The sequence below is a fragment of the Setaria italica genome, chromosome V (assembly GCF_000263155.2).
Source record: "Setaria italica strain Yugu1 chromosome V, Setaria_italica_v2.0, whole genome shotgun sequence".
NCBI classification, from domain to species: Eukaryota; Viridiplantae; Streptophyta; class Magnoliopsida; order Poales; family Poaceae; genus Setaria; species Setaria italica.
In genome coordinates, this window is record NC_028454.1 from 554,012 (window position 1) to 569,799 (window position 15,788).

Here is a 15,788-nt window from a genome sequence, read left to right on the forward strand (position 1 = left end):
CAACCGTAGATTTTAAATTAGAAGGTAGCGCGGGTGGAGTAAATTTAGACTTTCTCCAAGGGTATGATAAAAAAAGCACATTGAATCTATCTATGATATCATTCATTTTGATAGTTCTTACTTCTTTGCTTCGTTTCTCACAGGTGTACTATTTGAGTCACTTTATGGTAAATGACTGCGTGAACAAGGAGAAGTGGAAGCGATCAATGCATACAGTTGAAAGAACAGCCAGACAATGATTTGTGCGTCTCAAGTCGTAAACCATTGGAACAGAGCAAATGTAAGTATTAATGAATCTATTTTCATTTTTATTTGACTGGAATACATGGATAGCAATGCGCCTTCAATGAGAGTTGTAGTAAAAAATTTGATGGTCAACTTCTATGGTAAAAGTTCTAGTGGTGAAAAGGAGAAACAACTTTTCTTTGCTGAGTTGAGTGGAGAAGATGGCCTAACTAATACAATAAATTTGACACCATTAGGTATGTCAAAAGTTCTAGCATGCGATATTATTATTGTGATTAAAAATAGGTGAATTTGACACTTTGATGTTTTTTTCAAAAAAAAGGTTAGGATGAGGATGTTGTAGTAGCATGTATCATATTTATTTGAATGAGTTGATATATGAAAGGAAGAGATTCAATTCTGATGAATAGTGCTATTTTTAAGATAGTAGAGAAGATCAAATTTGCTAATATTGCACTGGTCTTATGCATCTATTTTCCACAAAATTTGTGGGGCGTAAGGGCACCGCAACACACCAGCATCAATTAGTAAGTGCGCTATGACTGGAACTATGCCAATGGTGGTATGAATTTATAATTTCTCTTGTATTTGGTTTAACATGTTCTTAGTTGTATTTCGCATAATGTGCTGCTGGTTGCAAGCGAAGCCAGTTTAAAATTATACTAAAATTAGGGTGCATATTTCTTTTCTTTTCTCAATACCTCCTAGTTCTTTCTAGTTTGGTTCAAAATAGGAAAGATGTATTAGCTCTTATCTCTTTGCTAATACTTGATACATAGATGCAAAATACACTCAAAATTTTCTTGCATTTGACTCTCCAAGTATTGATTTGAAAGACCTGCTTATAATAACAATTCCCAAGATGTTCCTTTTATGTGTTAATATTTTTTGATCAGTCCTGAGAACTACCACCTGTTAGTGAAAGAATCGTCCAAAAGATTACATCATAAATAAGATAGAAAAAAAAACTAGTGTTTGAGTAGGATGTTGCGCCGTGTTCTTCACCCATATATAGAAGGAATAACTAAATAAAATAGTACAAGTTGTTGAAATATGCAATGTATACTGGAAACATTCTAGAAGATTGTAGAAATCACAAGAGACTAACTTTGCCATGCATAAGATAAGATCATGGTAAGGTAAGAGGGTTATAGAAGATTAGAGTGTTTGCATGAGCCATTGTTACCATAATACATGGTGAGTTGTGGAATTCTCTAGAACAAGATATTTTACATGGTAGAGAATTAGATAAGGAGGAGAGAAGATTCTATAGTTAGATATTTCGGACCTTATCGTATGATATGCAGGTGTGTTGGTTTCTCGTGATATGGGAAAGGTATCTGACGTGGAATCCAAAAGTTTGGCAAGTTTCAATTTGTTTATACGGGTCGGGTTCCATGTGGCCAACCAAAATGTGCCCTGTGGTACGGGGTTTGCGAAAATGTTGGTGCGTAGGTGTCTCGTGGGGTGAAATGTTCTCACGCCAAGCAGTGAATACATGCGTAAACAAAGGTTGCATCTCCATCTGTTGTTCGTCTCCAGGGCCAGGTTTGCTCACAGATGGAATCTTGCCTTTCTTTTTCTTTGCACATTTTTGTGCCAGTCGTGGTTTGCTTACAGATCGAGTTCTTTAAGTTTTTCTTTCCCAGTGTTTGGATTGACTGGGCTGCACCCTTACAACGCCCAAAAACGAATGTGGTGTACTTGGCCCAAAAACAACGCCTTTTCGGCTTCGATCTGCGGATGAAGACGCTTACAGCGAATCTTGTTGGCATCGATCGACGAGGCTTCTTCTGGCGGGCTGGCGGCCTTGTTGCTTGGGAGCTCCCACCATTGCTCGGTTTGCTTTGCTCGATCTACATAACGTACAAATTTCATTTGTGGGTTCACTTTTCATGTCCAAGTCGAGCTCCTCCGCGCTGCCGCCGGACCTGGACCCCTCGCTCGGGCTGCAGATCCAGTAGTGCTGCTGGTGCTGCGGCTAGCTGGCCCAGCCTGTGGCCGGAGGAATCCCTGACGTCGTGCGCGAACAGCGACGGCGGCGGTGTGGCAGATGGCCGTCGTAGTAGTGCACGGCAACGATGCCCCGCTCCGTCTCCTCGAAGCAGTTCTGCAAATTAAATGGCTGATCAGGCATATATAAGAACTTGAGAGGAGAAATGCATTTCCAGGTGCGTACCGTGAGGTATGCTGGCTGCTGGAACGAGGAGGGCCGGAGCAGCGGCGAACGGCGCCTGCTGCGCCCTGGGGCTGGAATCCTGGTGGTGGCGGTAGGCGGTTATCATCTGGTTGTGGAGGCGGATCTTCTCGAGCTGCGCGACGCCCAGGCCTCGCTGCGGCTGCTTGTTGGCCTTGTGGTGGTTCGCCGCCGCCTTCTTCCCCCGCGCCTTCGGCCGCTGTCCATGCACATCTCGCCGGCGGCGAAGCTGCTGCCCATCAACCAGCCAAGGCCACCGCGAGCGTTCGATGTTAAATATTATTATGCTAATAATCTGCTGATGAATGGCAGATAGCGACCGGTGGTGCTTGTATGTATATATGTATATGTACACACACGCACACGATGAGAGTCTCGACTTCTTCTCCGCCCTCTCCGATTCTGGCGAACTATCGCAGTGCTCTGGCTGACGCCAACTGGCGTGCCGCCATGGTCGATGAGTTCCAGGCCCTTATTGACAACTACACCTAGCGCTCGTCTCACGGCCGCCCGGTGCCAATGTCGTATCAGGCAAGTGGATCTTCCAGCATAAGTTCCATGCCGATGATTCCCTCGCCCGGCACAAGACGTGCTAGGTGGTTCGTGGCTTCTCCCAGCGTCACGGCATCGACTACGACGAGACCTTCAGTTCAGTCATCAAACCGGCGACAATACGGACCGTCCTCAGCATCACCACTTCTTGCACCTGGCCGATCCACCAGCTGGACGTGAAGAATGTGTTTCTTCATGGACACCTCGCGGATACTGTCTACTGCCAGCAGCCTCCCGACTTCGTCGACCTCGCCGCCCCCGATCACGTCTATCTCCTGCAGAAGTCCTTGTATGGACTGAAGCAGGCCCCGAGAGCGTGATACCAGTGGTTCGCCTCCTTCCTTCGCCAGCTCAGCTTCGTCACCTCCAACTCCGACACCTCCCTCTTTGTATACAAAGAGGGGTCGAGCATCGCCTACCTGCTGCTCTACACCAACGACATCGTCCTCACCACCTCATCCTCGACTCTTCTTCGGCACATCATGGGGCATCTTCACTCTGAGTTCACCATGATGGATCTTGGCGACCTCCACCACTTCCTTAGCATCTTCGTCACGCATTCTTTTTAGGGCCTGTTCCTATCTCAGCGACGATATGCCCTAGATCTACTTTAGCGTGCTAGCATGGCTGAGTGTCACTCTACAGCAACTCTTGTTGACACTCATGCCAAGCTTTCGGCACACGACGACGCCAAGCTCTAGGACGGCTCTGAGTATCGGAGTCTTGCTGGGGCTCTTCAGTACCTTACTCTGACTCGACCTGACCTGGCGTATGCGGTTCAGTAGGTGTGCCTCTTCATGCATGACCTGCGTGAGACCCACATGACCCTGATCAAGTGCATCCTACGCTATGTGAAGGGTACACTCTCCTCCGGGCTTCACATCGGCATCGGCCCTGTTCAGTCTCTGACTGCCTACTTCGATGCCGATTGGGCTAGCTGCCCGGACTCCAGACGCTCCACCTCCAGCTTCTGCATCTACCTTGGCGACAATCTGGTGCCTTGGTCCTCCAAGCGCCAGACCACGGTGTCTCGTTCTAGTACTGAGGCGGAGTACCGGGCTGTGGCTCATGCTGTGGCAGAATGTTGCTGGCTGCGTCAACTTTTTCAGGAGCTTCATGTCCCGCTTGCTTCGGCCACTGTTGTCTACTGTGACAACATGAGTGCTGTCTACATGACAGCCAACCTGGTGCATCATCAGCGCACGAAGCACATCGAGATTGATATTCACTTTGTTCGTGAGAAGGTGGCCTTAGGTGAGGTTCGGGGTCCTCTATGTGCTGTCCTCTCACTAGTTCACGGATATCATGACGAAGGGCCTGCCAACTCATTTGTTTACCGAGTTTAGGTCTAGTCTGTGCGTCCGTGATCCTCCCGCTTTGACTGCGGGCGGGTATTAGGAAGTATAAGTATATATTAGGATGTATTTATCCTTTCCTTTACACTTGATGTATTTCTTGTACTCCAAGCTATATTGGCCATATATATAGAGGTCACCCCCTCATTAGGTGGTGTTTTCCCATTTACTTCTCTACAGATAAACATGAATGATCAAAACCCATCCAGCGAGGCAACAGCTCACTGACCCGTCAGGCATGGGCGTGCCGCTCGAACATCGAGGCAAACAGGCCACAGCGCCAGCCCGAGGATCAACACGGGGACCAAGCGGCCCGAGGATCAACACGGGGACCAAAGCGGAGCTATGGGCCAGGCCTATGACGGCCCTAAGGCAAAGGGCCTGCCCGATGCGAGCAGGTTGAAGCAAAAGCGTAACTAATGGGTGAGCTAAAGTTTAGTCCTTGTAATTAGCACCAGTGACTCAAAGGAGTGGATGGTAAGTACAAGAATAAGAAAACCAGCCGCATTAACCAGGTTCTCAAGGAATGTTCTTTTTTTCTGGGTAAAGATGACTGATCCAAAGGAGGTAACAGAACGTAGTGATGCAAAATAACTTCTGTTGGCTATCATTTCTAGTTTCTATGGATCACTTCATGACCAGCCCTAGTCCTTGATTACTGTGGATATACTATGATCTAAGGTGTGCTGCTCAGTGCTCGCTAACTAGCTCTAGCCAATGTTCTACTCTACTCGAGTACAGATGAAGTCGCAAAATACGATTGAGGGATCATGCATGTCTCCCCTCGAGTGAATTATATTGTATTGGTGATGCTGTGGTTTAGCAAAAACTTTCCTATGTCCTGTTGGTACAACACCCTGAAGTATTGGGGCTGTTAGCAGTAGCTAGCCTTACAGTTGCATGGATACGCTATGCGATTTATGCTGCTGCTTAGATGGTTGGTCAGCCATCCATTTTAAGACTAATGCCTTTTATTCCTTTTGCAGACATCATCTTGAACGGAGCTAAGGTCAAGGTGCAGATTCCCAGTGATACAGATCATATATAGCGGCAAAGAGCAAAATAATGAGTTAACACTTGCACCCTAGCTTCACAAAGAGCTCAGTTTACATGTATCTCCGATCCTGGGCCAGCGGATTCGCCCGTTGCTACTCTAGCTTGGTACCAAGCAGAATCAGCTCTTTGCTGTGTAGGTTGTCTAGCCCTCGATGAGACAGCATCTATTATTACTTGAGGCGATTCCAAGCTAGAACAAGCATCAGGTGTGCTGCGCAGCGCCGCCTGCATTTTGCATGATGTGCCATCAGTTGGTGAGGTGCCAGAGCATTGGCTGCATATATATCGTATCTAAGATTCTGATGACATTAATTGTATACTACCTTTAAGATAGTTGTTCATTACTCCACCGGCACCTGCTTAATTTTGTCTGTCTGTTGTGGCTTGCATGTCCTTGTAGCAGCGGTGACCGCATGTTAAACCGTACGCGTGTCAATCAACTAAAACAAAATGTTCAGAGGTAGGTTTGGAAGATCAACTTGAACATTATTGCAGGATCAAGATCGGTGTTCTTTATAGTGTTTGTAATATTTATTTCTTATTTCTTTCATCTGTTCCTTTTTTCTTGAATTAAGACGCATGGATTAGATAGATTTACCTGCGACGGTGGGCCTGTTCGCTTCAGCTTATAAGCCGGCTGAAAAGCTGAAACGGCTGATTTGTTGTGAGAGAAAAACACTGTTTGGTGGCTGATAAGCCGGCTGAATAAGCTGAAGCGAACAGACCGGGTAGCAGTAGTAGTAGGAAAATTTCGGATCGAGCGCATCGCATTTCATTTACGTTGACCTCAACTTCAATCAAATCAAATATGTATGATAATAAATCAATTGTAATTATCAAATTAATCTGTATAGCAGCAGCAGCAATAAGAATAATAATAATATAAAAAAAACCAAACCAATTGTAATTGGTGTTGGATCGGATGTTGTAACTTGAGTCGGTAATACCTGGTACAGCTAGTATTTTATTTTCCCTTCCTCTCCTCGAAACGCTGAAACGGAGCTCGTGCCCCCCAAATTCCCCTCCCTCCCTCCAGCCCCCGAATTCGTCCCCAAACCCTAGCGCCCTGAAGGAACCCCGATGGCGCCGCCGCAGTGGGTCGTATTGCTCCGCTCGCCGCTCGTCCCCCTCGACCTCCCGAAGGACGCCGGCATCTCCCTCGCGCTCGCCGCGCCCCCGCGCATCTCGCAGCTCCAAGTGCCCCCGTCGCTCGTCGTCAGCGGCAGCGCCGTCCTCGCCGCGGACCCCACCGGCATCCTTCTCCTCTCCGCCTCCCGCGGCACCGACCCGCTTGCCGCCGACGAGCCCGCCAGCGCGTCATACGACCTCTGGGACGCAGTCTCCAAGACCTCCATCCACGTCCCCGCGCGCGAGACGACTGTAAACGACGACACAGGCGTCGCTGGCCTGGTCGTCGCACGAAAATTCGGCCAACGCCGCATCATGGTAGCTGAGCTCTCCGTCTATGACGGCGCCGCCACCTTGCGCGGCTTCTCGACGGAGACTTCCAGGTGGACACAGAAGGATCTGCACTACCCTCCGATCAAGCGCCAGTGGTGTAGTGCATATGCTCTCTCTTACAGAGGAAGACTCTGGTGGGTAGACCTCTTGCTGGGCCTTCTCGTTTGCGACCCTTTTGCTGACAATCCAGAGCTTCGCTGGGTGCCGCTCCCGAGCTGCTACCGGCTCCGTCCCCAAGTTGGGGAGGGCCATCGCAAGGGTCTCAGCAACGATCGCTGCGTGAGTCTTAGCTGTGGGAAGCTGCGGTTGGTGGTGATTAGCAGGCGCACTCACCAGCCGAGGATCAAATTATGGACCTTGGCTGATTACGAGGCTGGCAAATGGAGTCTGGATTTCGACATCCCCATTGAGCACATTGGGCTCATCAGAGTTTTCAGAACATTGGGCTTCCCGAGGAGAGGTTCCATCCCTACAATCTCCGCAGCAATTCCAGTAGGATCGCGAGAAATATCAAGAGGTCTGTGCTGGCGTTTGTCCACCCCAATAACGCACACGTGGTCTACTTTTTCCTGGAACAACAGCTCTTTGCCGTGGACCTGCAGACGAACAAGGTTACGGAGAGTGCATCCATTGGGAGAGATCATGGTGACCACGTTCTTGCTTGGGAGCTCCCACAGTCCCTAAGAGTGCCTTTGCCAGGTTCGATTCATTTGACATTTAGCCCTCATACTCTGTCAATTACTCAATTGTCTCGTAGGCTCCAACTTATGTACTAGGCACACTGTCAATTGCGCCCCCCCCCCCCCCCCCTTCCCCCTATTTCTCCCGTAATATTATAAAGCTATATGATCAACTAAGCGTGTTGTAGCAAGAATGATTATATTTTTTTACAAAAAATTGGAATTAGTGGCAAGACTATATTTTGAGCTAATTAATCGCAAACCCATCACTGTTTTGGGTTGTCATATCAGAAAACTTTGTCAAAGTTAGATAAGTTTGACTTAGCACAAAAACTAAAACGACCTAAATTTTGGAACAGATGGATTATTTACTTATGAAACATGAAGTATATTGCTTTTGCAACAATATAGGATATCAATCACAAGCTGTACTTCATTTTAAATTGTCTTTGGCTACTTGTTTTTCCATTGATACAAAATGTTGGTTTTAAAAGTTAAATTTGATGTTTTTACCCCTATATATATGAACAAATTTATAAATCCAACATATAAATAAGAAAACGTGTTACCACGGCCGAGTACCGTGTAATTGCCACTAGGTGAGGTAATAGATCAAGTACTGATTTTCAAAACCTTTGTCAATTGATGTATATGCTGCAACAAGATGCATGAGACGTTGAGAATGACTTTTCACATTGGCACATTAATGTTTGTTCTAATAGGTCCATCTCCAACACAAGAGTCAAGGTTCACATTTGGTTTTGATAGTGTTGCTGATTTTTTCAGCGAAGCGTATGGCCATGCACTTGCTGATATGGAATCTTATAAGTTGTCTAACATTGCACTTGCGCATCTTAACAGAAAGAAGAAGCTGGAGGTAATTGTACCTACCTATGTGATGTGAAAGTTGATTGTTGAATCTTAAAGTTGATCCGTTCCTCCTAACATTTTGACACGATAAGTTCAAGCTTTCTGACCGTCTTTTTCTGCAAACCTTTGTGGAGGACACTGATACAAAGATTAAGAAATATAGGTCCATCGCCATCAACATCGGCATTTGACGAGGTTGCGAGTTCTTTCTGTGATGCATTCGATCGTGCAATTATGGACATAGAGTTTCACCAATTTACTAGAACAGCAGTTGCGGATCTTAACAAGGATATAGCAAAAGAGGTAACTCCATCCTAATTTCTCATGTGGCACTATTCCAAGGATACAATAGATAGCTTTATTGGGATAGATGTAGATAAGCAAACCCTACCCTAGAAACGTATAGAGGTTTTCTTCTCATACGACTTGAGAGAATGATTCTAATATATGTCTGCTAGATAGAAATTAGATTATGACTTGCATTAATTTTCTTGAAGAAAATAAAAAAAACAAATTTCATCTGTACTTCATAACTCAAGCTGGCTAATTTTGGCCAACTGCTTTCTAAAGAAAAATCCTTTGAATTTTTTTGAGTCATCTCTTAACTCTTTTCTTTATCTCATCTGGAACAATTTTACTTATATTTCTTACTTTGATCTAATTCTATTGTTGAGACGGTTGGAAATTGTGTTTACTTGTTCCAGAATCCTTTATCTTTGATTTGTGAAATCCTTGGGTTTAGACATTACTATGGAATTCCTATTCCTTTTTGTTTCAAAAGAGTAGCAACATATCCTTTCTTTTTTTTTTTCTCATTTCCTTGTATAATAAAGCAATGCACTCTTCTATAAAAATCAAATATAAACGATTGATTGAGATGGACTTTTAATTGGAAAAGTTTTTCAAATCTTACTAAATTAATTGGACTTTTTTTTCTTACTTTGATATTCTTATCCTTTTTGGCAGGAGAACAGGCTCAAGGTATCTGACCTTCTAGCTATTTGCTATTTTGATGATGATGTCGAGGGCCAACCAAAGGAGTATGCACACATCAACTTCAATGCACACGCTGGCTCTAAAAAAAATCCTTTTGTTTGCTGAGCTTGCTAAAACAGTTGAGGGAAGAGATCCTTGGACCTTAAACTCATGCAAAGAACTAACCAAGAACTGCCAAGGTAATATTTTCTCTTCCAACGATTGTTTCTGTTTTCTAGTTGCAGATAGATTTCACATATATGTTGGCTAGTTAGCATCTAGCAATAGAAATAGAAATTCTGTATCTGCTATTAGTAAAATTTCTAATTTCTGATATTCATACAGGTGGCCTCCATGATGAAGATGACATGGAACAAGGCCAGGGGACAAGGAAGAGGAAGAGAAGCTTGTATTGTTTTGCATGTATGGGTGGATTGATGCACCCCAAGGGAGGCTTTGTTGGTGGTCATAATGGTGCCAAGAGTTATTAGTGGCAGCAGAAGCACAATGTGCAAACTAGTTAAATGCAAGAAAGTTATGCTCCCCAAAGGAACTTGGCCGGTGGCCTGGGCATATTGGACTTGCAAACGTTCAGCAGGGCACTAGGACTCAGATGGGCTCCTCCTTTGTGATGATGTAGACAGGCAGCTTTTTCTAGCACAGCAGTTGGCTAAACGGAAGAGCACCAATTGACATCGCACCTGGCCTATACAAGATGCCCTGGCGCAAGCAAAAAAAAACTGTGAAGGAATAATGCCTGAATTTGTAACCCTGTGGGACTTGGTGCAAAATGTTCAGTTTACAGATCATCAGGTGGATGAAAACACTTGGGTGGACTACTTCAGGCTCCTAACTTGCAATAATTCTGCGTACCTCTTGCTCACTTACAGGGAGCATTTTCTTCTTTTGACGGGCAATCCATCTGGTGTGGTAATGCACAAGGAAAACAAATTGTTGACCGTTGACAAGCTTGCATCAAGGATTTTTTGCAAAGGCATCACGGAATTGGCCAGGCAACTTGACGTGTACACTGTGTGATCAAGAAGAGGAATCGTCTGCCCATTTTCTTGTGCACTGTAGCTTTGCATTGACGGTAAACTTTTTGAGAATTGGTGGCAAAAATAAAGAAACCTCTTTTTGACCACCTGCACAGTACAATAACCTTTTTACTTTTTAAGCATCTCACAAATGCTAAAAAAAAGTACACTACTAGTTTTACAGGAGAAGACCAAAACAGAGCAAGTGCAGCAATTCACTCTCAACACTCCACAAACACCATAGTTTCCATGGGAAAGAGCAGCAAAATTATAGGTGCACTTTTTAGGTGCAGTCACTGTCGTATTCTAGTTGGTTCGGTGAGTCAAGTAGGAAGGCCAGCTTTTTTAAGAGTAAGTCAGGAGCATCAGCCAAGCATGTCATCAGTGTAATAGAAAGAGTTATTTCGGAAATTAAAAAATTGTGTTGTGGTATGGTAAAAGAAAAACTCCACAAGGAATGACCCAAACCAAACAGCTGAAATACAGCACTGACTACTTAGAAACAGGAAAACTCTATCCACATAACATCTGAAACAAACAAGGGAAGTGTCAATCAATGTAAAAACATCTCGACAGTGCCCGACTCGAAACCACAAAAGATGTGACGAAACAAGTTTGTTTTGTTTAATATACAGGCAGGAACACATATAACCGGCAAAAGGAAGAACACGCCTTTACAGTTTCTGCTCAAGCAATCAACTAAGAGAAGGATTAAAGCATGCATATAAGATGGTATAGGAAGGCTAAAGATGAAGAAGAGGAGGAGCATACCAACACAATCATCAGCAACAATACTGCAGGTAGTGGTGCGGTATCCACCATGCTTATCGAGAACATCACCTTCCAAAGCCAATTCAGCAAAAAAGGTCTTCTCTGACCCTGTTGCTGCATTAGTTGCCGTGAAGTTCATGTGCAAATAGGAAACCATTCCATCCATGAAATCGTAAACATCATTGAGGCGCAAGTGCGTAAACTGGTAGTGATCACCCTGTGTTTGTAAATAATACTAATTCCAAATCAAAACTGGATTTTTTTTTTGTTGGGGCCAGGAGATAATATATTGCAGCAACAAAAGCAGCTTACCGTGTTGTTCTCATGGTAGAAAACCAATGCCATGTTTGCTCTCTTTTTGTTTTAGCGCCTGTAGTAAGGAAGCAATTCTTCTCGTGTCAAATTGAATACGTCAGTAGCCCAAAACTCTGCTCCAATGTCATCCGCACTACCTTCCTCTGTTTTTTTTGCAACGACGCTTGCTGCATATAATTCCAAAATGTTTCTGTTAGGTCTGAGCTAGGTTTACTTTCAAATGTTGCAAAATGTAGACACAGGAATTTCTTAAGGAACTATCCATATATATGTGGAACACGTCAGTTTGGTTTGTAGAAGTGACTGGCTGTAAATTTGTTTCCCCAAAGTTTTTTTTTTCTTTCAAGATTAAATCCAACCTCAGGAATCATGAAGAATGAGCATAGATATCTCCTTGAACAAAATAAAAGTTTGCACCTTGGAGGTAAAGAGCTAAAACAAAAGTGTGGTACAATTCGTGCACAGTGCTCTGCTCTCTGTCCGGATGGAGGTGATGGGTACGAGGTGTCCAAGTTAGAAAAAAAAACACTGAATTTTGTGCCCTGAAGTTGGCTCCTTTTACCCTCGACAAGTAGATCCCAACTTGAAATCAAACCCTGCTTGGAGGGAGGAGGCAGGGATCTTACGCAGGCGGGGGCGGGGGCGGAGAGGCGACGCGGGGTCCTACCCTGGCTTGCCGCAGTCGCGAACTCCGGCGTGGTAACTCCGTGGAAGCACCTCCTCCTGGACCGGCCGACAGCGTTGCCATGGCGAGAGCGGCGCGAGACTGTTGGGATGGGGGAGCTGAGCCAAGTGTGACACGAGGTTTTGTTTCGTCGGCAGCGGGAAGGATCGGAATCGACTCAAATCCAGTCTGGTTTCAGCCGACGTGGCGACACGTTGTAAGTCTGACATGGCACGGGCCCAGATGTCAGAGACCTGAACAAGCAAGCTGCCGTACCAGACCGACGTTCGTGTTCGAGTTGGACGGCGATCCGTGTTTTTTTGCCAAATGAGTCTGCTGTTATGCTTGTGTGTAGGTTGGGTTTCTTTCACACTGCTGTCCAATTGTCACACTGCAGACCAAGCATTTACAACGACATTAGTAGTAGCACAAATAAATAGAGCATACGCCTCCAAACATAAAAGCGAGGTTTTACTGGCAAAACAACATGCTATGCTGACTAATGCCGTAGAACAAGAGAACATCCTTTTTAACATTGTTACGCCAGCCCTTGGAGCTGCAAAATTCAAATCAATCCATCATGTAAGCTAAAAGATGTGTAATGTCCAAAAAGATAAAAGATGTGAAATGCACTTCACATCATCTGTTGAGTGTACCTAAATGAATTTTTTTCATAATAAAAACAACAAGCCAGACCTACGTCCTGGGGCGACTTGGGCGGACAGGAGATCCGAGCACCACCACCTCCTCCCTCCATCCCTCTCCCTCGCCATCGCCCAAGCAGGCCAGCGGAAGCCCGTCTGGGTGCAAAGAAGGCAGCAACGAGGTCATCTTTCCTCATGCCGGAGATTTTTCGCGGTCACGACATCCGGCAGCCAGCTGGCCAGATTTTGCTGAGCCTGATCTACCTCTCTCGGGTCAGATCCAGTGCCTAGTGGCTGGGAGGCGGCGCTAGGGTGATTCGGCAGCCATGCCGCTGGTTCCCACACCCCATCCTCTCCTATCGGGGCTGCGGCATCTCGTGGTGGCAGCCTTCACCCCCGGGCTGGTAGCGTCCAGATCCATCTTACCTGGATCAGGCGCCCTTCAGCTTTGGGGACCGGTCTGACAAACTTGTTCCCGGAGAGGATGGTCGGTGACTACGGTCACAAATATTGTGCTTGCAACAGAGGTGCTCAGGAACTTATCGTGCGGCGAGTGTGGTATGGAACGCAATTCGTCAACGTTGAGCCTCAGGTGCTTTGACCTCGTGTGGTTGGCGATGGTGCGGTATGGGATGTGTCTCGTCGACCCTTGGGGCTGTGTTGTGATGGACTAGGGTGCATTGGCGAAAGCCACGGCGATGATGCTTGTGGGCGTCATTTTTCTTCTTGGAGACGCCACCTATGTGTCCCGAATCCACCCCATCATTAGGTCTCCAGGTGAAAACTTTGTTCCGGTGGGCGGCGGCGGTGGTGACTATCGTCATTTAATTTCCTCGGTGGAGGCGTCATTTTGGAGGCTTCTTGAGTGGTGGTGCGCTTCATGTGGATACTATGGTTACCCAATTAACTCGGATGTTTCAACAGTTATTGGTATCTTACTTATCACCACTGTAGAAGTGTGGACGGTTTTGTTGGTGGTCGGAGCGTCAATCAGCACTGGAGTTGTTCCTCTTTTCTGTTGTTGGATTTGGCTCATGCTTTGGTTCTGCTTTCACTTGATGTGGAGAAGTTTATTTGGAGGCGACTTTACGAAACATGCCGCTAAGGGAGTTGGAGTAGCTTGCTGAAGATTTTGAGTTTCACCTTTTTCTTTATTTTTTGTTATGTTATCTTCTAATGTCTTGGCTGCGTGTTTAGTTGGAATATGTGCCTCTCCATATTGTTTGTGGTCTGATGCATTCTTGAAAGAGGATGTCTGTCTAAAAATAAAAATAACAAGGCAGTGATTTCACAGAGTCAGTAACTTCCCAGGTTAAGTTTCAATTCAAAGAACAAAACAATCCTGAGAACAATATAGGATGTAAGCAAATGGTTAGAGAAAAACAACTACGTATATTCGTGCTTTTCTCATCAAGGGAATGGGAATTCTGACAGCTACGTACTGTACAAGAGAGCAACTATAGTGAATGCAGGAAGAAAGTTTTACTTTTGGTGGCATTCCAAGGGGTCCCCGGAGGACGGCTAGCCGCAGGTCGCAGGCCTCCTCTGATCTCTCACTGCTTTATTTATCGATGCTCACCTCCGATCCATCCATGGCCCGCCGCCCTCACCCCGTCGGATTTTCCTATTTCAGCTCAAGTGATAGATCTCCAGTCTCAGTAACACGGAAACGCATGCATCTTCTCCTTCAGAAAGCTAGCTGTTCTCAAGGAAACAACTGAAGCATCATGGACCTTGACAAGGACATAGACGATGAGGCAGATGACTGTGAACGCGAGGAGAACCGAGAGCCACTTGCAGCTGCCGGCGGCCTGCAACGATGCAATGCAATGCAGCAGCAATTCTCTGACAAAGCCTGGCCTGATTATGATGAAGCCCAGCCTGCCTGCCTCCCTCCCTCCTCGGAACCAAGCAGCCTGCCCGGCCCGGTCCATCCTCAGCAATTGGTGGTCGTCCGATGTTGTTGTTTGTGAGTGCAAGTCAATGCAAGCCGACACGATTTTGCCCAGAAAGAATTTCGTTTTTTTTTCGGTTGCTTCTCCTTTTGCTAAAGTCTATCATCATCATCGTCATGATCATCGTCCAGGCGAGCAAATGGGCGGCCCGGATGCATGGAGAATGTTTTTTTTTCTTGGCTACCTGCAAGAGTAAGAAAGAGAAGAGAGGAATCTGGCTCTTCTGACGTGTGCAACGCCCTGCTTTGCTTCATTATCCAGCTTTGACCATACAGGATTGGCGTGTGGATATATGCATCCATCGATGGAGATGTGGCGTCTACTTCATGCAACCATTACAGGGGCTAGCTACTTTGAGATATTTTCTCATAAGCCTAGTTAATTTAATTAGATGTGGAAAATTTAGAGGTTACTTTATGTTATTTTTTAATAATAATGGAGGCAGGTAAATTTGATGCAAATATAATCTAGAGGGTTACTCTAAGATCATAGTCTGCATAATATCATATGGTGGTTAATTTAGATGAAGATTAAGGGTTACTTTACGTGATGCGCCGTCTATAAATGATATGGATAACTAATTCTTATAAAAAAAATTAGTTGACTATGGCCTGGTTTGGTTCCTCTGAATTATTTTTATCACCCGTCACATCGAATGTTTAGATACTAATTAGGAGTATTAAACGTAGACTATTTACAAAACTCATTACATAAGTGGAGGCTAAACGGTGAGACGAATCTATTAAGCCTAATTAGTTCATGATTTGACAATGTGTTGCTACCGTAAATATTTGCTAATGATGGATCAATTACGCTTCATAGATTCGCCCTGCCGCTTAACCTCCCCCTTACGAATGAGTTTTGCAAAAGTCTACGTTTAATACTCAAATTATGATCCAACCTTTCGATGTGACGGGAGATAATAATCACGAGAGGAACCGACACCCGGCCCTTATCAGCATATTATTTTTATCGCGATTTATTTATCCATGTCATTATAGATGGACGCA

General features: G+C 45.3%; 2 pseudogenes; one reads left to right on the forward strand and one right to left on the reverse strand.

The window, feature by feature from the left end:
- The first annotated feature begins 6,434 nt into the window (after window positions 1–6,434).
- Window positions 6,435–10,536, forward strand: LOC105914501 (annotated as a pseudogene).
- Window positions 10,151–14,757, reverse strand: LOC111257432 (annotated as a pseudogene).
- Window positions 14,758–15,788: the final 1,031 nt, after the last annotated feature.